Genomic DNA, 12544 nt, shown 5'->3' on the forward strand with positions numbered 1-12544 from the left:
CCCCTTCCTATTTCTACCTTTCGTCATTGCCACCACCTGGAAATTGCTGCTCTGCTGGAGGAGGACCTCTTTCCTTGACTTTTGTTCCACAATCAGTTGCCTTGGTCCCAAAGTGCTCCTGACTCCCATGTCCTGTTTCTCAAAGAAGCTTTGTGTGAAAGAGGGTCTCGAACTTTTCACTTGTCACCAGGACTCAGACCTGTGTCCTGGGCTCTGGCCTGGAAGAAGGAGGAGAGAAGGATCACCTTCACAGTGGAAGGCATCCTGTGCCCCGAATCTGCCCACCCGTTTGATTACCATGTCACTCTTCTTGAGTCAAGCTTATATACCTGACCCTCTCCTCAGGATGAATACTTTTCTAGAAGCTTCCTTTATCTGCCACTCAAAAATACTCCCAGCAGATCTTTCCACAGCTCTCCAGCCATGCTTGGGGGTTTGAGGCGGGGAATCCTTCTGGATGCTTCTGTTAAATTTTGGAGCTCTGTTGATGTGACAGGCAACATATCCTGACAACGTCCTGACGCATTTTGTCCTCCACTTCTCAATTCAGATGTTCTCATGTATCCTCTAAAGAAGTAGCAGCTGAATAAGAGGAGTCCCCAGAAACAAGTATTTTACATCCAAAAGCACCAACTTTCATTGGACCCATGGTGCCATTTCCTGTTCCTCACAGGGACCAACACACCCAATGTAGCCTTCATGAATATCCCATGCTAAAAAAGGTCTAAGAGCCCAAATCCTGCTTTCACAATCCTTTCTTCAAGGGAGGGAGCCTTGCATGGCGAGTTACCTCCAAGAGCTCCTGGCCATCAGTGTGCCATTCAGACCTGGTACTTGGAGGGGACCTCGAATCCAACTGAGACTAAATGCTTAAGGGACTCTAACATCCCTAAACTTCCACCGATGTCCCTTCAGCAAGAACTTTTCTGGCTTTTAGACGGCTTTTCTTTTTAATTAATTCCATAAAAGCCAGGTAGTTGTTGAATAGATTCTGAATAAGTGAGATGTTGCATAAATCCAAAGTAAGGGGCTAAACAGACTGTACCCAAAGAGCACATTGTGTTGGATGCGTATGCGTTTTCATTGTGATCTTTTTCTATGCTATAGAATGATGGAATTGCTGAAGCAAAACCCTGATGAAAGCTATTCACAATTTAGCGTTTACCACCATATGGAAATGTCAATTCCATCTACCAAAGAGAATATTACAGGCATGTTCAATATAAAATGCAAATATAATAGCTTAGTGGGCTGGATATGTCATCTGTGTTTCACTTAAACCTATTACCTTGGCAGATTAAATACAGTTCCAGATCTTTCGCAGGGAGGATATTCTGATAAAGTTACATCTTAGATGAGCTTTTTTGGCTCATCAGTTCAATTGCATGTGAGTAGAATGAGGACAAAAATGGAGGAGGAATAAGAAGGGGTGGGGCATAGCCATGGAGAAATAGGAGGATCTGCCCCACAGACCTTCCAGTACCCACTAAGAAATATTGTTATTTGCTCAAGGATAAATATAAGTAATTTATAACAAAGATTTATCTCTTAGGTAATGAAATAGGTAAGAGTCCACCAATCCACCAGGCCTGCCCACACACTTCCAAATTATGATACTTGCTTGTGTAACCCAACTCAGATGAGCAGAGCGGAGCACAGCCTGGGCTATGACGCTGGCTTCACCTTGGTGCTTCTGCAGCCATTTGGGGCACCCAGCTCCCTTAGCTGAACTCCACAGTAGTAGACCCCTCTCTCATATGACCACACACTCCCAACTCTGACTTCAGCTTCACCTTTAGAACTCATGTGCATGCCAGGCTTTGTCTTGCTCTTGTCACTGTCCTATTGGATATTCTTCTTGCTTGAATGCCACATAATTCATCATTACTTGGCACTGCCCAGTTCCTGCAAGGGCTCCCCCAGGACCATCCTGTCTCACTTCCCACCCCCCACCTTCACACCAATAGAAAGGTTTCTGCCTCCTAGAAAAGCCCACTTTAAGCCTGTACTCCACTCAGTACTCCACTCTGGCTTAGTGGAGATTAACCAGCCCCATCCAGTTTGTCCAGCATAGCTCCCTTGTCCCATTGTCGCATGATCACTTATAAGCATTGGGGTTTGTCTATCCAGCGGCATTTCCCTGTGGGCTTTTCCAAGGGAGCATCTTGCAAATTACTACAGAAGACTGCAGAAATAATTGATTCCTTTTAAAAAGAGCATTGCTTCCACAGCTTCTCTCATCCTTTCTGCTTTGTCTTACATTAATATGCTGTGAATATTATCTGTTAATAGCTGTTTATATTTATAGTCAAAAAACTTGAAGAAATTTGCTCAATGGTTCCTGCTCTAAAACATTCTACTTGGCTCATGCTGTTAGCACCGTCTTCATGCCAAAGAGGATAGTAACCCACAAAACAATGGTTACTGGGCTGTTGGGGTGGAGAAGTGAGAGTGGGAGAAGTTGATAGTAGTGCAAAAAGGATCTGGAAGGGAAATCTGGGCACGCAGGGCTTTATTGTGTAGTTGCCAACTGGGCTTCAGAGGGCTGGGTTCTCCTGTTGGTTCTGCCCTCATTACTGTGTAATGCTGCACTGATTGAATCCTACTCAGCCAATTTTCTCCTCCACACGATGAGGAAGTTGACCTAGAGCAGATTTTTCAACTTCAGTCTTCTGTTTCTATGAATATGCATTACCCGGAAGTCAAGGCAGATGGCTAGTTAAGAATCCAGAAAATTAGAACAAAAGCATCAACTACCAACTTCCATTTTTATAGTATTTTCTGCCAGACTTCGAGCTCAGCACTTTACATACATTATCTCATTTGCTCCTCACAGGCATTTTTGGAGGTTGGTGTCATGGTCCCCATTTCATAGAAGAGGGACCAGTTCTCAGTGTGGTTACCCAATTTTGTTAGGATCACAGCAAGAATATAAAAGAGCAGAGATTCCAATCCTGCTGGAACCATCTCCAGACTCGCTGGAGTGAGACTCAGTAAGAAGTTCCAGAGCCTCCTCTCATCATTCTTATCATCTGAAATCTTACCATGCTTCTCCCCCGACACTCTAAAGTCCTGATTTACCCCGTCTCCTGATCTAAAATGTATGTGTGTCTGTGCCTTTGGCTCGTGTGAAAGGTGGCATAGTGTTTTGGAGTTCTGCATCCATTCTTTGCAATAAGATGGGAATCAATAAGAAAACAACAAAAATGAATTTCTGAGCAGCAGCTTGCAATATAAAACGTAAGTGAAGACATGACCCAAAGAGGGCAAGATTTAGCTCAAAAGAATAGCTTTTTAAGACAGTCACGTAAAATCCTCTTCATATGGGCCAAGAGACCTAATATGAGTCAATTGTAATTCTGCTGAGGTCACCTTGGAATCATAAACATTGCGAGGGGGCAGTGGGAGACCTCACCTAGCTGGCAATGGATTCTGAAAGATCGCCCAGCCTTTGCATCTCATCACAGCAAACCAATTCTGTTTCTTTGAGAAAAAACACCACCCCACCCCCAACAACCAGACAACTTCTAGTGACTGACAGTTACTTAGGTGAAGAGTTCCAAGAAAGTGAAGGTGATCCTTTGCCAGAAAAGAAGTTTTGTACAAATTAAAGAATGAACTCCAAAGTCAGAATTGTGCTGTGAACAAGGTCATCATGGTCTCTATTTGGAAATAAGCAAAAGCTCTACTGTTTCATCAGTATATTCTAGCGGTACAGTCAAGCCTCATTATTCACAGACTCTGTATTTGCAAATTCACCTACTCACTTAAATTTGTTTGTAACCCCCAAGCCAATACTTGCAGTACTTTCATGGTCATTTGTGGACACATACAGAGAGGCAAAAAATTTGAGTCAGTCAATGTGCACATCCCCAGCTGATGTTGAATAAGGCAACGCTCTGCCTTCTTGTTTCAACTCTCATACTGTAAAAAGTGTTCTTTTCACTGCCTATTTAGCGTCATGTTTTTCACATTTTGTACTTTTGGTTCACTGTTTAAAATGACTCCCAAGCACAGTGCTGAAGTGCTGTCTAGTTCTTAAGTGCAAGAAGGTTGTGGTGTGCCTTACAGAGAAAATACATGTAGTAGTTCAGCTTCCATCAGGCACGAGTTACAGCGCTATTGGCCAGGAGTTCAGTGCTAATGAATTAACAACATATATTAAATAAAGTGTCTTTAAACAAAAACACACACAAGACAGGGTAATGTGTTGATCAGATAACAAAAATATTGTGACCAGAGGCTCAAAGGAACCTAACTCTCCGTTTCCCCTAGGAGCAATGATTCAATATTTGCTCATTCAGAGTCTGTGATGACTTTACAGGACATAACAACCATGAGTAACAAGAACTGACTGTATTTACAAATTTAGGAATTCTTAATCCTGTCTTGAGATATTTCTTGGGACTGCCAGGGGGCTCTGGTTCTACTGATCTCATGCCATCTCTGCTTCATGGGAGACGGGAACTTACAAAACCACCCTTATTCCTCCTTCTACGGTGTGCAGCTTTTCGCACTGTTTCATTCAACCAGTATTAATTGAGAGCTCCATAATCTACTGGATTCTGGAAAAGAAGCATTTAGCATTCTCTGACCTCAAGGGATTTCACCTTTGTCAGAAAGACCAGGCTTAAGGCGGCAGGTGTAGCCAGGTCAAAAGGAAAGAGAAAACATCTTAGAACTGAGAGGGAGAAGAACAGGCTCCCTGAGCCATTACCTATGGGAAACAGGCTATTTTTCTAATAGTAACCTTCAACTGTTAATTTAGTGTTTCCTCGCAGGAACTCCACAAAGGAAGTTCAGCTTTAGCCAGAGCTTCTAATTAACTCCAAAGTTTCTACCACATCAGCAAACACCTAAAGACCACCCCAGTGTTCATTTCTCACCTGACAGAAGTAAAAAAACTGATGTAAGTGAGAATTGCACCATAGGAAATCCTTTTTTCACTATGGGAAATGGTTGCTGTATTTCCCTCAGCTTGATTATTTTGTGGGCCTGTAATCTTACACCTAAAAAAATAACATTTGTGATACTCAGAATAAAAATAGTAATATTAATTTATTAAGCACCCAATATACACCAGGACCTGTGCTCAGTGCTGGAAACAGAGGGTAAAAGACACAGTATCTGCCTTTAAGTGTCTCATGGTCAAATAGGAGAACCTGACCATTGTCAAAGCGGGGTAAACACTGTGAGGGAGGGAAGCAGGGGCAGGGAGACTGTGACAGAATGTAATCCAAAGTAGGAGGCTCGGGGGTAGGTAATGCTTCTTGCTGGAACAGAGTCTTGACGGTGAAGGAGTTGACCAAATGAAGAAAGTAGAGTCAAACCTTTCAGGAGGCAGGAACAATGTATGAAGCCCTAGAGGCATGAAAGAGCCATGGGGTGTCCTACGACCCAGATCACAGAGTGGGAGATGGAAGAATTTCAAGAGACAAGGCTGAGGAGAGGCAAAACCCCGATCATGAGGAACCTCAAAGGCCAAGTTAGGAAGGTGGAATCCACTGAAGCATTTCGCAGGGGCAAGCAAAATAATCATATTTGCACTTTCGATAGATCAATTAGATGTAGTACAGAGAATGCATTATGGGCTGGGCGTGTCTGAGAATGAAGAGAATAATTGGGCTGTTAGAAAAGCCACTAGGGAAATAAACCAAGAGAGGAGCAGTAACAATAGAGTGAGAGAGGGAAGTGAGAGAGGGTTCCGGAAAGGAGAATCGAAAGAACTTGAAGAGCAGTTGGCAAGGAGAGGGAAGAGGGAGAAGGGATGCAGAAGGAGGAGCAGCTTTGGGGATGACAATGAGTTCAGTTAGGGGAGTATTGAGTCAGGAAGCTGTGGACCATCCCAAGAAGGGGTCGGCAGGCAGCCAGATATCCAGGGTTGAGTTCAGGAAGGTGGTTTGGGCTAGAGATGATAATTTGATAGTCAGTTTAGTGATAACTATCAAAGTCGAGAGTTTACATTTACCCAAGCAAAGTGTGTGCAGTTGAGAATAAAAGAGGACCACAGTGACCCTCTTTGGGAACACTAATATTTAAGGGATTAAAAAAGGAAGGTAAGTCTGAGATGAAGCAGCCATGAATGAAGGAGGAAATCTAGCATAGAATAGCATCAGATATGACAGAAGAGTGTCATAGAGGAGGGAGTGGTCAATGGAGTCTAACCATGCAGGAAAGGAAGGCACAATTTAATTGGTCATTAGTGACCTGGAGCAGTCTTAATGGGGAAGCAGAAATGAAAGCAGAGTGCTCTGTGTAGAGATGCAAAAGGGGGTGCAGAAGCAGAGACAGGGCCAATGTAGACCAGCCTCTGGGGAAACTTGACTTTCCAGGGAAAGAGGGCGATAGGAGTAAATGGCGGTGAATGGGAAGTTCGGCAGAGTGCTGCCACTGCCAGTTAGAACTTAGCAGCGGTTCCTAATTGCCGGCAGGATACAGGGAGCGTTTTCAAATTGCACGTGACTACAAATTACACAGACTACAAAATGAAAAGCTCATACTGAGGGAGTGGGGGGTGGGCAATGAGAGAGGATCAAGGACAGAGGAAGCTTTGAGTCAGGGGTTCTGAGGCGGATATTTTTTATGAGAACCTATGAAGGATAATAAAGTAGCATCACATTAAGACTCAGAAGACCCGTGAATGCCTCTTACTAGCTTTCAACCTTAGGCAATTCCAGCACCTCTCTGAGCCCAAGTATCCTCATCTGTAAAATAAGCTAAATACTATCTATCTTGCCTGGTTGTAGTGAGAATTAAACAGGATAATATGTGTGAAGAGCACCTTGGAAACTGGAAGTCTCTGTACAATTGTGTGAGAAGACGTGCCTCCTGCTGCCCTTCGCCATTGGTTCAGGTGCCTTTTCTTTGGTGGGGTTATTTCAGGGGCCATGGAAAAACTTTCTTCCAAACTACAGGCAGGATCCTCTTTTCTGGGGATTTCTATCTTTTTGTCCTACCCACTTGAGATGTAGAGTTCTGCGGATGAAGAAGAAGAAAATTTTTAAAAATTTTTTTAAATGTTAAAATAGCACTAATCACTAATCATTTTAAAAATTGGTGGAGATACACTTGAAAAACATGCAAACACATTTCTTTCTACATATTTAATCACCCCAACTATGAGCTGTGGAAAAAAATCTTTGTGCAGATCACTACCTTAGATAAAGACGACATTACACCATGCCTGCTAAGATGCCAGTGACCACAAGGCAAGCAGACCATACAGACACCCATTTCCTTCCCCTCTTTATTGTTTTAAATTAGCACTTCCCTCTTGGTCCTACAAAACACACACTCCTGTGATGTTTGCAATGCAGTGCTAATATCTATATCTTTTTAAATAATATTTCCCAGAAAGACTAGGTGTTTAAAAAAACACAAAATAAAAACAAAAACACCTGTGCTAGGTGTTTTAGACTAAAACAAAGATTGCAAACTGCCATGCTGTGAGCCAAGATTATCCTCACCAATATGTTTTATGTGGCCCATAGATTGTTTCGTTTTGTTGAGGAAGATTAGCCCTGAGCTAACTACTGCCAATCTTCCTCTACTTTATACATAGGACGCCTACCACAGCATGGCTTTTGCCAAGTGGTGCCATGTCCGCACCTGGGATCCGAACTGGCGAACCCCGGGCCACCGAGAAGTGGAACGTGCACACTTAACGCTTGCACCACCGGGCTGGCCCCTGGCCCATAGATTGTTAAAAAAGAAATAAAGAAAACTTTGAGCCAATGTTTCAAAATTGATACATTTTATATTTAAATATACCAATTTCTACCATCTCTTGGAACATTGAAACATCAGGCAACACAAGACACCATTTTTGTTTCCCTGAATAAAAGTGAATTGCTCTGTCTCCAGTTCATCCCAAGCCCCACTCCTCCCTGTTGCCTCCTCAGGGTGGTACCCACAGGTGTCTGGAGATTTCAGAGTGTATGACCCTTGGTTTAAAGCCAAACCAGTACAATACAATGGAGGAGAAGAAGTTTGATTCTGAGGATAGAGTGGCTAAAATAAAGAAAAAGGAAGTACACTTTTCCCAGCCCAAATACTTGGGGTGGAGTGCCTGATTCCCAGCCCTTGGACAGCATTCTGTCTGCTTTAGAATAGGTCTCTACAGAAGTGGAAGTCAAATCTTTTCCTTTGTGTGCTTCTTTGAATGACAGAGATTAAAATACAATCAACTACTTCCTTTGGGAAAAGCCTAATGCATAGCCCCAAAGAAATTTGTATTACTTCAAAAGCTGAGGCATTTGGCCAAAAGATTCCAGAAGGCTCTTCTTACCCTCACAAGGTCAAGAAACTTTGATAACCTGTGACGGAATGGAAAGACATCTGGTAGACCACACGTTAGCCTTAGGAAGATAAAGCTCATTCTAAGTCTTATTAACACAGACATACTGGCCATGACTAGGCTTTGCCACACAGAAGAAATTCCCAAGCAATGCATTCTTGGGCTTTCGTCAAGAGGTCTGTTGTCTGTGGAATTTCCTATTCTCCAGCCCCAGAGAAGAAAGCAATCCCCACCCCCCTGGCTTGGCCGTCATGAGGTTTAAAGAGGATCATTTGTTTTCATTACAGCCCCTTGAAGCCCTTCCTTCCCTCCTCATTAATGAATTTCCAGTCTTTCATCAAAAAACAAAAACAAAAAAACAAACACAAAAAAGGACCTGACAGAGGACATGGTTAAGTGGCTGGCGCGCATGGCGGTGCCGGCTTTAAAGAGAGGAGACGGCCATTTACTGATTGCAAGGAGGGGTTGACATCCTTGGTTAGTATGCTAATTTCGTCTCCTGCATTTAACATTCAGATCAGGTCCGTACAGGCCCTCCAGAGCAGCAGAGTCCAGGGATGGGTGACTGTCTGCCTTGCAGCGTTGAATATTCTCTGCTTGAATTACATAAATGCCCAAACATTCTGTCTGCTCCGACTTTCATTCCCTTTTCCTCCCTCTCAGAGAGACACACAGACACAGAACCACACACATGCAGCACACACTCCACAGAATGCCATCACAAACACACACACACACAAACACTACAGACACAGGTCTCCACGAATGCTGAAGAAACGCAATGTAAGGTGCCCGAGTCATCCACAACTGGCTTAATTCCTTCTCCTTTGGGTCTCCAAGGCACATTTCTACAGGATCTATTTCTCCTGCTCCTGAAACTTGCCATGTATTGGGGAGTCTGAAATAAGGAAGCAACATGAAGAGTAAAATCCCAATCAGAAGGAGAATATCTTATCTACTGAGCTTCCAGTCCCAGAAATCCTAAAAAAAAAAGAAAGAAAAAAAAAAAACAGAGAGAAAGAAAGTCCCAACTCCACTCATGTGAAAGAACTCAGTTAACTGAACACCCAGAAAGAAGGAAGATCCGGCTCCTTTTATTCCTTGGGGTCCCCACTTTGTTGTGTGTGTTTAGAACCCTGTATTAAAAGAGTCCTATTCATGGTTGGTTTTGGACTCACCAAGCCACAGCTGGGTGACAACAGGAGAGGAATCCCAAACCAGCTCCCACATAGTGGTCCAAATGGCAAGGACAATACATTTGCCAGAAGCCCAGTCTATGGAAAACTGAATTTCCTCAACCTCCTTTTTCCAGGATATTTCTGTAACGTTGCAGCAGCTTCCTGGAGACAGAGAATCAGCAGCTTCTATTATCAGAAGGCACATTTAGGGGTTGCTTTAATAGATTGAAGCAATTTTGAGCAAGCAGGAGCTCCAATTAAAAAGAAAGGACAGGTTGGTTTTTATTATTTTGTTTTGGTTTTTTTTTCTCAAAGTATGACATAACTGTGTAACCTGGTGTGCTGTGGTTCCTTCCTCTGGACATTCTGGTGGTCCTTGGTCCTGTCCCCTGGTGCCCACACAATATTCCGAATTCGGCTGAAGAACACCGGGCAATTCCTGTCGGAGCCTCCGACAGGAGCGACGAGTGTTTTCTCCGAGCTGCAGACTTGATTTGCCTCGATTTTTTTTTTTTTTTTTTTGGCTCTGGTCCAAGATGTTTTCCTGTCATCATTTCACTGTCTTTTCCAGTAATCCCTTTTTTAAACATTGCCAACAATTAGTCGATTTATCTCCACCACCACCACCCCCACCCCCATATCCACGAAAACACACACTCCACTGAGCCCCATCACTGTCTTGTTTTGCCTTGAAGTATAAGAAATTACAGCTTCTCATTAGCTGGAGAGCACGTTTGGAACGGCTTTGTGTTTACTCACTTAGTAAGTGATGCTGGCCTTTTTAATTATTCTCCCTCCGCGTGCCATCAGAGAGCAGCAAGCTGTTCCAGTCAAACCCAGCGACTGCATATCCTCCGCAAGGCAGTTGGAAGTAATCGTGTTTTACCTCACGGCTGCTGCTTTCTTCCCTTCCTTGTCAGCAAGCCAAGGGATCCCCCCAAAGCTCTTACGTAGGAGATACCAAAACTGTGAGTCACCTCTCCCTGCCAGAGCAGAGGGAGTCCACTGCACGTTGCACGGAACAGCAGACCCAAGATGGGGGTTTCCTCCAAGCCACCAAGATCCCTGGAACCAGATGTCCAGCCATCGCTTCATCTTTCTTGCTATTGCTCCCTCTTTCTCTTCCATCCTGGTCCATGCCTTCGTTTTCCAGCGCTTTCCTCCTTTTCTCTTCCTTTCTGTGTTGCCGACAGCCGCAGACCCAGCAAGAGCTGGGTCCCTCTCGCCTTCTGTTATTTTTTTTTCCCCTGCTGCAGGCTTTGGCTGCTACCTCTGCAAGCTGGATCACCAAAGACACACGACTCACTCACAATGAATAATCAATACAGATATTGATCTGTGGAAAATGTTTGTAAATTCCTGAAAGGGAATCAGGAGCAGGGGGCAGGGAGGCTCGTGGGGGACGACACTGAAGGGCTCGCGGCGGTAGGAAGCAGAACTTCTTTTGGATCCCAAGTCTTGCTGGCTCCGAGGTGACGGTACCGGAATGCGTGCGGACGAGGGTGCGCGCGTGTGAGTGCGCGTGTGACGGGGGTGTTCTGTATTCTCCTCTCTCTACAGCTGCTTTCCCCGAAGAATCAGGAGCCAAATGGTCGGGAGCCCCCGTCAGTGCCATGTCTTGGCTGCGGGCCAGCACTGTTTTGTTTTCATTATCACACGCTACTTTGCAATTTGCATAAATACAGGGTTATTTTTTATCGTGTCGCCCAAAAGATAGAAAAAAAAACCCAGAAGTCTTTGTTGTGTGCAAGAGGGGCTTGCTGCCTACTCATCATGGCTAAGGATTTAGCTATGTAGAGGGCTCCAGAAGAAATAGAGCAAAGAAGTGGTAATCACAGAGAGAAAAGAATACAGGAGAGACAAAAAGAGGAATTCAAAGATAACTGCGGGGCACTCAGCTTGGTAGAACCAAATATTAAGGATGCATTTTCCTCTATGGAGAAGAAATAGAGCCTTAGGCAAGCAACGGAGGAAGACCACCAAGGTCTAACCAGTGCCCTATAGTACACACATTTCACTCTCTCGGCTGGAAAGAACTATTTATCCTTGCTGGAAAAGGTACACAGGCTGTTGAACACAAGCTTGTTTTTTCTGCCCTGGTCCAAAACCTGGAGAGAGTGGGAGCAGATGGAACGTCCTCTCTCAGCTGCTGTGCAGCCCTGGTTTTCCAGCAGGTGAGAAGATTTGGACTTGGTCTGTTTTTTCTCAAGTTTCCTACAGCCTGAGCAGTTCAACTGAGGTTCCAGCATTGCACTTGCCCTAGTATTGAAAGGAATTTGCATCTTCCCCTTGCCTCTTTCACCTTCAGAAAGTGGGCGCAAGAGTGTCTTATGCTAAATGACAAGCTATGGAGGACTTTCTTCTGTCTGCTCTGAGTGCTGGCTGTGGAGATGAGGCCTCCTGAAGTTGTGCCCCCAAGTGGATGTCAGGCATGCTCACGTGTCCCGGGGAGTGGCACCTTGTTTCAGAAAAAGCTTCCAGCTCTCTCAAGCCATTGATTGGTCCCCCTCCCTCTGATCTCCTATTCTTTCATCTCTCCCCCACTCACTGTTTTTGCGACTTGAGATCATTCCACTCTTTTCTCCCCTTGCTCTATCTATCTCCTCCTGGCCTGGTGACAGAAGGGATGCGTCACCTTTGAGATAGCCATCTAGAGTAAGACCTCCGCATGAGGATTCAATTCCAGCACCCCCGTCCTGAAAGGAGCCGTCCGCTTTATCAGCCAGCAGCAGCAGCAGGAGGAACACGGATTTTTTTATTCCCTTTCTGGCTTCTGATTAGCTCCAGCAATCCAATTAGTGGAGGAATTCATATCACACGGGCTGAGGTGCCCCTAGTCATCACAGCAGCTCAAACCCACTCATAAATTCTGCCGATGCTACATCTTCCAGTGACATGGATTAATTACAGCACCAGGCCACACCAAGCGGGTCTACCAGTGAAGGTATATGTGAATATCAGAATTAAAGAAGAGGCAAAAAAGGGATGACTTTTGTGTATCACCAAGAATTCATGAAGGCTGCCCTGTGCATCCTCCACTCTGCACATCTCACATTGTTCTAGTCTGTAT

At 44.4% G+C, this 12544-nt stretch overlaps 2 long non-coding RNA genes across 4 annotated transcripts in view; one reads left to right on the top strand and one right to left on the bottom strand.

Moving 5' to 3' along the window:
• Window positions 1-12544, top strand: part of LOC123281727 (uncharacterized) — a 689591-nt gene that overhangs the window by 568471 nt on the left and 108576 nt on the right. The window lies entirely within an intron of this gene.
• Window positions 7301-11199, bottom strand: LOC123281623 (uncharacterized). 2 transcript variants are annotated; one of them, XR_006521266.2, is made up of 3 exons: window positions 10234-11199; window positions 9809-10051; window positions 7301-9636 (listed from the first exon to the last, which is right to left on the bottom strand). It is a non-coding gene; the product is annotated as an uncharacterized lncRNA (long non-coding RNA). The 2 variants fall into 2 exon arrangements; XR_011499042.1 differs by lacking the exon at window positions 7301-9636 and having other exon boundaries at window positions 9732-10051.

This window comes from Equus asinus, chromosome 28 (assembly GCF_041296235.1).
Source record: "Equus asinus isolate D_3611 breed Donkey chromosome 28, EquAss-T2T_v2, whole genome shotgun sequence".
Classification (NCBI taxonomy): Eukaryota; Metazoa; Chordata; class Mammalia; order Perissodactyla; family Equidae; genus Equus; species Equus asinus.